The sequence below is a fragment of the Coturnix japonica genome, chromosome 4 (genome assembly GCF_001577835.2).
Source record: "Coturnix japonica isolate 7356 chromosome 4, Coturnix japonica 2.1, whole genome shotgun sequence".
In the NCBI taxonomy this organism is placed as follows: domain Eukaryota; kingdom Metazoa; phylum Chordata; class Aves; order Galliformes; family Phasianidae; genus Coturnix; species Coturnix japonica.
The window spans coordinates 20,482,707-20,494,973 of NC_029519.1; the positions used below are offsets into that span (position 1 = coordinate 20,482,707).

Below are 12,267 nucleotides of genomic sequence, written 5' to 3' on the forward strand. Positions count from 1 at the left end.
AATAACTGTATAAATAATGGGCAGAAATAAACTCATTGCACATCTACTCAGAACACCTTGGTTAGGAATTGCAGTTCTTTAACTTGATGGAAAGTTCTGCAGTAACAGCAGGGTGGCAAAGCCCCAGCTGCAGCAAATAAGAATGGGCCCAAATGCAGCAACCATAAACACAGAAATGAAGAAAAAGAACTGATTACCTTTAGAAGGCCTCTAAACAGCAGGGGTCTCCAGCAAAATACCCCTGCCTCCACTGCCAACCCTTAAATGAGATCTGGGAAGGAGTGGATCCTGGCTTCACCCCTTCCAATCACTCAGGTGCATTGGGTGCACCTGAGCTCCATTCCCACCATGTGCTCTGTCACCATTTCAGGCCATGGCTTAGCATTTCTGCTACAGGAATCTTCTCCAATGACTACATGGAGGTCCTGAAGTATGTATGCTCTTTAATTAAAAGGATCTTTGCAAAATTATACAAGGCTGGCACACAATAATTAAATATTGCACGTTCATAAAATTGTTTTATATTGAATCTCAGTGGCAAATACGTTCTTATCCCTCATAAAGTGAGTAAAATTATGTATATATGGAAGTAGAGGCAGAAACCTACTAAAACCCAATGCCACAAAAATTCAAGTTTCTATTTGTCCTTATATAAGTAAAATCATTCAACTGTCACAGTTTGCCTTTCCTGCTTTTAAAAGTGCTTTAGTTAAGTGTTATGTAGTTGTACACTGGCAACTAGATTGTGTTTTGACAGTTTCCTCCATATTTGTGCAGAACTCACAGCATTTTTCCAACAAGAAGATACTTCATTTCATCTGAACACTTCAGCTTAGCCTCTATCATATAAGATAGTGTTTATGTTGGAATGAGGGTAGTGAAAAACATGATGTACGGTAAACATCATCATTCTTTCAACCAGGATATTTTTAAGTAACCTGCGACGTAGCAACAGAAGCATGAAGATGTTCTGTGAAAAGAATAATTTCATAGATGAATGCTTGAATCACTGTAGCAGTAAAACTAATTCTCAAGATGTAGACAGTTAAGAAATAATACTGCTAGGGCTGGAATTCAATGTCAGCTGTCAAGACAGCGCAAACATGACTGCAGGCCTGTTTTCTGCCTGCAGTTCCTTTGATGAAGCTCTCTGGAGGTGTTGTTTTCTAAATTTGTTTGATAGATTCCTGCTGCTAAGACAGGTGTGTATAATTGTCTCCATCATACTTCTAAAGCTAGAATGACACCGTTCAAATTATTATTACGTTCTACTAAATTTCCTTGGTTACAGAGGAGGAATAAGTTAAAAAACATAGCTTAATCCCAATATTTCTCCTGGAATTGAAGGTTGAAAATTGCTTGGAGATTTTAGTATATTGTTTTTTATGTCTTCAGTGGAAAATAAACAAACAAAACAAAGCAAACAAAAACACATGATTAAGAAAGTATGTTTCCTAATATATCTGAAATGTGAAACCCAATATTGTTGTGACATTTATTGTTTATGCATTTTGTGCTTCTTTATTCTAGTCAATTATGCACAGAGATTAAATGCAGTATATGAACACTGCACTTTAATTAATAGAGGGAGCACAGTAAATTTGAAAAATACACTGTTGAAAATATTTTTCCTAATTTCTAGGTCAATTTATGCAGGTTGTCTGGCAGCATTTTGTGTATAATTAAATTCAGTATTTCATCACTATAATCAGCTACTTAAATCTTCCTTGAGATTCTTATGTCAATTAAGAATTATTCTTTTCTAACAAAATAGGAAGGAAGAACACCCTGGAAATATTGTTTCCAAGCTGTATCAGAACAGAACCTGAAAGTGAGTTACAACAGTCCTGATGGTTTCATCTTCCATATATTCTGCCCTTTCTTATTACCTCCCAATTTACCTCTCACCCAACCGTAGCTTTATTAACTGAAGCTGCAGTCAGTTCATAGTGACAGATTGCTCCTCACTGCTCTGAATACAGTCTCCAAGAAGCATGAGCCCTTGGAATTCTGTCTACAGGTTTGGAGGTGGTGTAGGCATGGATTCAACTATAATTTTGTTTCCTCCTTACCTAATGTCCTGGGATGGGTCTGAGGAAACCCTTCAGAAAATCATTTATTCTTCTGATCACTCATCACTGTTTTGGGTCAAGAGATGTCTGAAATTCAGTTAGCATTGATTCAGAAATAAAACTTGCACTGAAGAACAGAATCACATCACCAAATATGCTTTCGTATAGACAAATGTTTAAAAAAGACTTTGGCCTTTTCATTAGGACTGGTCAGAGCAGAATGTGCTGCTCCTTTACATGACATGAGTACATACAGCTTGTCAGATCTCCAGCTTAGGTCAGCACCAATCTTTCTGCTAGTATAGGGAGAAAAGAGAGACAGAGAATGTATGAATTTGATGAGTACAGAAATAATGGTAGTAGAAAAAACATTTGATACTCATAACACTGCAGTTGCAGTAGGGTTTTTTCCACCATATTAAAAAAAAAAGAAAATTACATCCATATGTGTATTTGCTTCAAGCTGCTTCTTAGATTTTCCCCAAGTGGTCCAGAGCAAAAGGATAGCACTTCAATAAGGCCTGATAATGCCTCACTTTTAAATTGATAAAGGAAATAAAATTGTTCTTATAGTCCCTGAAACTGCTTTCATTCTAACCTACAAAAATAGGTACCTACATGAGCTGAATGCCTTGTAAAATGACCAGCAATTTCAAGTACTGACATCTGAATTGTCACACTGACATCTGAGAATAATTACTCCAGAGAACTGAACAGATTGCTTTGAAATTTTCTTGGAATTCTGTTTGCAGACTCTAAAAAAATATATAAAAAATAAAAATAAAAGTTAAGAAAATTTTAAAAACCCTCTGAAAACTATTCTTTTGCTGTTACAAGCAATATTCTTAAGCTGCATGTGAACTCCATCCTTTGCAGAATTGACAACAGAAAGACTAGCTTACTATATCTCTTACTAAACAAGGTCAGAAAGAAATGACAGTTGCTAGTTTCTCTTGTATTGGACATCCTTGCTAATATAGACATATAGTACATGTCTGTATATCAGTTTGCTGGGAAGATTCTGTCCAAGAATTATTGGTTGCTCTTATGGAAGACAGGATATTCATCACTTCTGGTAGTAATGACCATAGTACCTGTTTGCTATTTTATATTCATGCTGTTTCTTATACATAGTCAGTTTTTAAGGGGAAAGTACAGCCTTAGATTTGCAGCAATTTTGAATATACAGCTCATATCTCAGAGCATTTTTTTCACCCATGAGTTAAACTACTGCAAGTGATGTTGAGGTATTCCTGGTCAGGAACAGTGAAAGGACAATGAATCAGATTAACAGAACATTCTGTATCACTCTTGCTAGTTGCATTTAATTCCATTCAGGTGAATCAATACTCTAGCTTGCACAGCTGAGATAGTTTGTTCTGATGCAAGATTAAAGTATTTACGGTACAGAATGATTTACTCACCTCAGAGTTTCACATTATTATACAGAGTTAACACAAACTCTTATGTAAAGCTATAACAAGAATAGAAGAAGCAATGATTTCTAAGTATATCACGTTTTTCCCAAAAAATGTATTTTTAAATATGGAAAAATACACAACTTCATCTTATAGTCCTATATTCTTCTTTCACTTTATTCTTCCAAATATAGCCAGAAATTTTCTGATGATTGAGCTGCCCACAGCCAATTTTATCAATAACAATTCAAATCCCTTCACACTAATAAGCTGACTGCATCACCTCCAGTTATTCTCTAAGAGTTTGTGCAATTCATTTATCAACCTTTTAAAATTGATTACATTCTTTTTCTAGTTCTGATTTTAGTTCAATATTTGAATTTATAACAATACCAGCATAATTTGGTTAGTTTCCAAACCAATTGCATGCAGACTGCATCCATGAATATCACTGATTCTAGTATACATAAATAACTCAAATTTCAAATATCTACATAGCTGAAATCTGCATATTAGACATGGGGGAATCATATTTGGAGAGAATAATATGCTTTGTAAAATTGACTCTGGCTTCCATGTAATAACCACAAGATAAAAAACTAAGAGCAAGAAAAGTTGCTTGTTTGTCTGACTATTGTGTGTTCTTGTGCATCAGGCATGTCTCCCACAAACATTTGCATGAAGCTTTTGTGGCTTTAACAACATTTTAACTGTCTCTGGAACATTGAAGACCTTTTTTTTCTGTCCTGACAAATGTTCTCTACCAATCCATTTCATTTTGGCTGCACAGCCAAGTATTCCTTCAACGCTTGCAATGTTTTTGGTAGACAGGCATTCATTAAAGCATCAATGTGTGACAGATATTAGTCTTGAAATTCTTGAATAAATTAAAGAATGTAATTTCTAATCCACTTATGTAATAATTCAATCTTAAAAGATCTTCCTGAATGCAGATGGTTTGCTGTAGATTTCTGTACGTCGCAGTCTGTGTTTCTCATACTGTAGTTTCAGAATTTTAATGCAGCATAAACTGGCACTGCTGACAAAATAAATGGCTTTGCCGTTCCCCAAGTCTGGGTCTGCTGTCCTGTTCCTTTTGCCAACGCTAATGTTCATGCAGACACGAATGACTGAGGGTAGGGAAGGGATCCAGTGAAATTTAACACAGAGAAATTATGATTTTTTGCCATATTGGTCTCAGATCACACATTTCACTGCAGCTCTACAAATAATAGCACCTGCATAAAGGAGCTTCAGGATATGAAAAGAGCAGGTAGGAAGGAGGCAAAAGCATGACTGACATTTGTTGCCAGTGCAAATCTGCGCTGGATTTCAGGGCAATTTAACAAGGAAGGGAAGGAAAAAAAGAAACAAAATGGAAAAGGAAAAGAAGAAAAACCCCACAACAAGAAGAATTAAATGAAACAAATGCTGCACAATGCAGTTTTCACAGGGCATGCATTTGGCCAGCCTGGGTAAGTTGTCCTGGTCTTGTCCCCTCTCAGTCCTTGTGCGCCCCCAGCTCCTCACTGGCAGGGTAACATGAAAAGTCCTTGACTTGGTGTAATCACTGCTCAGCAACAGCCAAAACATCAGTGTGTCATCAACATTATCCTCATAAATACAATGCCATACTGTCTACTAGGAAAAAAAATTACCTCAGCTAAAATTAGAAGAATTATGTAGATAATAATCTTCATTTAAGACAAGGTATTTAAGAGTTAAGGAATAATATCAAAGCTCCTAACACTAAAAATTGTGCCTTCTCCCAATCATGATGAACTAGCCTGTTTATTTTTTTCCCCAAAGACCAGCGTTAAGAAACAGAACAATAAGAATATGAAAAAACCTAAAACTTTCCTTTGAGACAAAAACTGTTTTGTATGGAAAAGCACAAAAGATGCATTTTTGAAGTATTTGAAGAAAGCAATAACAAGGTAACAAAAAAGTTCAGGAAATCAGCAGGTGAGAAAGTTGCAAATTCAGATGCATTGTTGGATACTTTTGAGAAAGTACTATGTATTTATGAATTTTGTGTATACTTATTTGTCCTTTACCTTGCCTTTGGTACTCAGGGAGTTCCTCTCACAAACTGTACTGATTTCTCTATCTATTTGGTGGGAGTATGATTATCTTTCCTTTGCATTCAGAATAAACTACTGGGAAAACAGAACCAGTTTACTTTTGACCTTTTAATCTATTATTATAATTCTGTATATATGCAAAAACAAACAAAACTTACAAAAAGAAATAGAAAATATCTCAATAAACAGAAGCTCTTCTACCTAGTGAAAGTAACTACTGAAAGCACATTGCCTTTAATTGCTCAAATCCCATCACTGATTCCTCATTAGCAGGTAAGGTCTACATCACACACTCTCCAATATGAGAGCAACAAGTGAACAGTCAAGCTCCCCAGTAAGGCTTGTGTCTGTAAGAAGCAGCTTTTTTGGAAACCAACCTGAAGAAATGTGGAATTGATTCCAGAGAGAAATTATGATGTCTCTGAGCTCAATGTCTTCAGAGAAAATTGAAAATCTTGTAGACAAAGTCATCTTCCCACCACTAAAAGACACTGGAAACAAACACAGTTCAGAGCAATTACTCAATGATTTTTCAGAGATAATAGAGTGGGAGAACAAGCAAGCACATTTCACATTAGATATACAAGTTGTACCCAGTGTACCACAGCAATCTAAAGAAGAAAAAAATAGGCCAAGCATGTTACACAGGATATTAATTCTACCAGATTAAATAATATCCAATATCATTCATTTAAATTAGATAGAGGGAAGTCTGAGTACGCATCATGATTTTAAACATTTTTGCTGCCTTTAACTAAGGGGTCATACAGTCGGTTTCCCTTGTGAAATTTACAACAGTGGGTTGCATTTCTCCATTTATTTCCAGAAACACATCTACATAACTGAGCTATGTTTATGCTGAGCTTTCGCCCTTAGTAGAGAAAGGGGCTTTGTAAAATTTCTTGGGAAACCATGAAGAATTTCAGATAAAGTGGCAGGAAAAAATCAAAATCAAATATTGTAAAATCACAAGTATAAGAAAAAACGGTGCTAATTTTCCATATTCTAAAATGGGTTTGGGCCTGTTTAATATAAATCTGGAAAGAGATTTTAGGATTATGATAAATTTATTAAAACACTAGCTGAGCATTCAATAAGAATTAAAAAAGCTATGGATTACTGCAAGCTAGGAACACCTATGCTAGCTTTGTTAATTATATTCCTTTTGACAGTCAGCATCACCCATTCCTGCAGAAAGGTTGTTCAGCTAAATGAGTCTTTGGTCTAAACAAGTACAGATGGTTTTTTGTCCCTTCTCAGAGCTGTAGCTCTAGAGTGCCCAATTCCTCTGAGACTTCCTAACAACTAGTAATCCTGAAGCAATGACTACTGCATAGGAACTCTCTGATCTGCTTACATGCAGATACAGAAGCGATGCTCTGGTGCATTGTACACACTCAGGTCAACTTATTAATGTATTCAGTATTGTCATGTCATTGCCCAAGAGTCACACATATTATACTCATACTGAATAGGTAAATTTGTATTCTTTCTGTGCAGAATTCCCCTGAGACATATTTTGCTTTTGCTGTTCAAGACGGAATCAGAAAAACAGTTGATGTAAAAACTAAGCTAAAAAAAATAAGGAATATTTATATATTATTATATATAATAATATGGTAGCAAAGTTTACAGTTATACAGACCTGTCCCATTTGTTCAGTGCCAGAGTAGAGGAGTGGGTTTCTGTTGCAGATGAGTTCATGGAAAATGAAGAGTGTTTAGTGACAGATGGAATTAGTGACAGATCAGACTAAGTGACAAACAGGTGGTGTAAAAAGATGGAGAGAAATAACTGCTAAAGGACAATTATTTTCACAGAGGTTTCCCTGACATCAAGCACTAGAAAAATACTAGTTGTGGTAGCGAGAGGTAATGTGGCTACTGGTAAAAGAAAAGGAAAACTGTGAGTGAGAAGGCAGTCTAGTAGCATTAAGTATTAAACTATGACACTGCGATGTATGTGACATTGACATATGAAGCCCTACCTTGTGAACAAGCACTGTGGATCTATTCAATTCTTTGGGAAAGGGTAACAAAAAAGAGCAGAGGAGATATGTGTTTCTGTGGGGTTAGGGGAGGACAATAATCAAGAAGTGGAGTTGTTTTGTGTGGTCCCATATTAATTTCAAAATTTTAAGAAAATTAAAGCTAGCCAGAAGATTGAGTATACTTGAAATAATAATTGAAAACATATATTTTTGCAACTATAATTTCAGTGCTTATCTCTTTTTTTACCTTTTTAGAATCTATTGCATTTGCTTCTGGTAAAATTTGTATGCAAAATAAGAGAACAAACTGTAAAGATGCTCAAAGGACAGTTACTATAGCAAATAACAGCACGATCCTCATTTGATTTATTATTTATCGTCCCTTGCTATCAATCCTTTCTGCACTCAGTTCTTCCTTTATCACTGTATATATGTATTATATATATAATACATATATATAATATATATATATGTATTTTATTTAAGATCAATAACAATTTTGGGTGTTGGGGGCAGGGGTTCTGGCATCCTTCTTGAAGCTTACCAATCCTGAATAAAGAAGCTGTATTAACAAAATACCATATTTAAAAGAGTTTGCTTAGGTAATGCAGTAATTGATCTGCTAGATATTCTTAGACAATTCTTCTCAATTTTAAGATGTAAGTGTAAGAAAAAGCTAGGTTTTTTTCTTCAGGCCAAATTTCATTTCTGTGCAAAGTATATTCTGATGTTAGTCATAAATCCAAAATAAACAATATATAGATTCCATTAATATCAGTAAATTGAAAACAGAAAATTTGGCATTTTATATAATTGTTGATAATTCCATATGGTACAGTCCTATCTAAAGTATTTTCAGAACACAAGTTCAGTAATTACAGTTACTTGTTCTGAATTAGTTTCCACAGACAAAGTGTTTCATTTTCTGATTTCCATTTAGTTAACATATAATCTGGATAAATTTACACCAGCTGATGCCTTTTTGAAGAAAGACAGTATTTATATATTAATGTACTTTCCATATTTTTCAAACACTGTGTTTTCTGGACATTTCAGTTTGAGAGATACAAAAATTGGCTGTTGTCCTATTGCTATGCACAGCTAAAAAGGGACTGGCCTCATTCCTTTGCCTCCTGCACACTAGATATTTGTAGGCTTTGATCAGATCCCCTCTGAATCTTCTTTTCTCAAGGCTGAACTGACCCAGGTTGCTCAGCCTTTCCTCATAAGAGAGGTGCTCATATGAAGAAGGAGAATTTTGGCAAGCAAGCTTGGCAGTGACCAATTGCAGTTCCTAGACTGCTTGCAGACCATTGTGAAGTTGTCTTAATAATCTGTAATGAACTGTCTCAACAGGAGCTCCAAATCCTGCTAAGTGTTTTACATTCTCTGGAAGGATTTGATAGTCAAAACAGTTAATTTATTTTCAACAGAATACTCATACTTGCTAAACATAAATAATAGTCCTCTCATGCAGATGAGTATATGCTTAGACTCTGCAATATCTATACAAGGTTTTGGTTGTGGGTTTTGTGTTGGTTTTTTTTTTAAATGTATTTCAGAACTCTCCTGCTTTTTTTCTGAGTCCAGTATTCCTCTTGTCACCCCATCTCGGAAAATGGATAAAAACAAGAACATCAATACTTACTTTTAGCACTTTCGATTCTGAACTCTCAAAGAATATAAATGGCTTCATGATCTCTTTGCCATCAGAAGTATTGATGTTATGAATCAATCACAAACCCAACTCCATACCTTTCCACGGATCTTTGCAGTGTCATAGTAGAAAGGTGTTGTGGCTTTTGTTGTTTGTTTGTTTTGTCTACAACCTTATTTTCTTGCACTATGATTTACAGATAACATTCCTTTGATGGAAAATTTTTATTCCTCTCATTATTTGTGACATTTCTCTGAGTATGTTCTACTTCACATCAGCCACAACTATTCAGTAGATGGGTATGGGTATTAGCAGGACGTGATGATGTAAAATGAGACATAATAGTGTTTTCACTGCCCAAAAAACCTGCAAGATTTTCTCTGTTTACTTCAAGTAGCACAAAGCTCTTTCAGTAGTGGATATGGACTCTGTAGGATGGCTTTGGAAGTCTATGGAGTCTGAAGTATTGCCTCTATATTGGTACATGAAGGTGCAAGTATAGGGAGCAGGCCCACAAGTTTGGGACAGAGCTCCAGGGCATTTGCCTAAGGGCAAGGGTGACTGTTCCATGACTGTGGAAGATGCTGGCTGAGGGGATGAGAAGGTCTAAAGCAGAAGAATAGAAGTGCTGAGGTGCGCGAGAATAGCAGAGACCCCAAGCAGGTAGAGCGGCTCTGAAGCAGTGGAGATGGTTGATTTGCATCTGAGAGAGGGTAGAATGTTCTGTCTGATCATCTTTACTCTGCAATGGCCCTCTCCTGACACTCCTACCCCTTTTCTTCTTCTTTCAGCTGCCAGAGCAAGCCTTGAGGAGGAAAAAAAGACAGGGAAGGAAAATCACTCTAGGCATGGGGACCTGCCCATAAGAGAGGCTCAGATCATGCATGGGCCTCACTTGCATTTTTCTATAGTGGAAGAGAGTAGAACCATATGAATTCTGAGATAACCACCCACAGCTGTTTGCTCAAATGTGATATATCTTCTATCATTTCTGATATTCCTGGAAACAGCAGAACCAGCTGGTTTGTGTGCACTTGCTACAATGTGATTTTAAGCCTTGCACTTTGCTTCTTACTGTGAAATTTCAAGCATTCAAGGTTGTAAATGAGACTTGCTGATGGAACTGTGTCCTGAGATAATCACATTGCTCAAGATTAAAAGTCTTTTAACGTTTTAACATTACAGCGTGCACAGAAAGCCTTGAAAGAGTCATTACTCCTGGTCAACTCAGTGAAAGGATGAAATGAGTGACACTTTAGATATCAGAAACATCATTCATGAATAAAAGGACTTGCTAAAAGCCCTTGAGAGAAGAACAGAGTATAGGCCCCTTGAAAGGGAATATCAGCTTCCATTGAATAAGGCCTTGAAAACAAATTTATGTAATTGAAATTCTAAGAACTGATGACACAGATATTTCATGTCAGTAACCTTGGATGTATGGGTTTCTAATTTGCACATACATAGATATGGATTCAAACATCTCTTTTAGGTAAAGCTTTGAATTTATGGAAAGCATTATATCCAGTGGCATAGTCTGATTGTAATATAACTGCTCTATAAAACAGTGAGATATGGACTTGCATCTTAAACCATAAGCCAAATCCAATCCTAAAGATAACAACAGCATGAAAAGTTGGTTCAGCAGCCAGCCTGAGAATGCTTTAGTTAGGTTAACTAGTTCAGATTTTTAGTTTTCTTGCAAAATGAGGCTGAGCTGAATAAATAAATACACTGCAGCAGACCTACCTCTTTTTATTGATAACTGGAGAATATGCTGATTTGTCAAAATGAGGAATGCTGCTGGCTATTCCAGCAGTGTGCTGGAAAAGAGCACAAGGACTTTTTCTGTTCTGATACTCTGACTGCTTTTTCTTCATTGTGGAGTTTATTTTTCCTACAAAATCATGGTATACTTACTGCCTCACTTCACTTTCTTGCATCAGCAAGGAGAGAAAAGTGGTAGGCAAGGAAAAATTACATCTGCAAAGAGTGAGGCCCAGCGCTCTTCAACTACATACCCCTGGAGTCAAGTTATTGCCTCCACTGGTGTGAGATGATTCATATTATCCAGCTGTTCCTATCCCTGGTTTAATAAAGAAAATTGAGATAAGCAAGCTATTTATAGAAGCATATGCGAGATACTAGGAAAAAGGCAAGTAACAGTGGATTACCATAGATTTCAAGACTCATAATTTTGGGACGAAGCTTTTATGTACCATGAGAAACACTGCATATGCCTTAGCTAGGGTAAAAATGTTTTCTAGGTAAAAATTCGGTTATGTTTTAGCAATAAATCAGTAAAAGAATTCATCCTTTGTACTTTTTATTTCCTGTAACTTCAGAAATACTTGAAGGCAGCACATTTTTTTTGTGTTTCCCCCCCCCTTTTATTTTTTAATAATTTCTTTTAATTTCTTCTAATAAATTTAGATTAGGAAAAGACCTTGAAGCCCCATGTGATGGGAACAATCACATGAACTGTTACAGAAATGTGTTCTATTCCAGCCTAAATTGAGAGAGTACTATTTTGAATTTCTATTTCTCCTAAGTGGTTATAGAATTATTCTCAGATTTGTATAAAGCTATATTTTTACGGATAATTAAATATGGACGTGAAGCTGCTGTGTGCATTATTTAATGTTGGCACCAGTGAGCTTGCAAAGAAAACATTTTTCTTGTTATGCAATAATCAGAAAAGCTAACACTGACACTTAGAATATGTTTTTGCTTTCAGGTTTCTGTATGAAAACAATTGTAGTTTTTCTTCTCCTGTTTCTCACTGTCTCATTGAACCTTCCTATCACTGTTGCAGCAATCTTTATTGCTAAGATTTAGCACATAGAGACTGAAAAAAAATATATTGTATTCACATAGTCTTTGAATAGAAGAGATCATCCCCTAATGCTCTTCTAGAATGTGGGCACTTTGTTACACAAATTGAAGTGTTCCACATGCAATTTAAATGATCTTTCTCATGAGCATAAAAGAAAATTTGCTGTGTGTTATAAAACAATGTACACAAACTGCCTATGTGATTATAACA

The 12,267-nt window shown here is 35.8% G+C and overlaps 1 long non-coding RNA gene across 1 annotated transcript; it reads right to left on the reverse strand.

Annotated features, from left to right (window-relative positions):
* Positions 1 to 9,834: 9,834 nt before the first annotated feature.
* LOC107312987 lies at positions 9,835 to 11,566 on the reverse strand. Its single transcript, XR_001554721.2, has 2 exons — positions 11,243 to 11,566; positions 9,835 to 10,026 (listed from the first exon to the last, which is right to left on the reverse strand). It is a non-coding gene; the product is annotated as an uncharacterized LOC107312987 (long non-coding RNA).
* Positions 11,567 to 12,267: the final 701 nt, after the last annotated feature.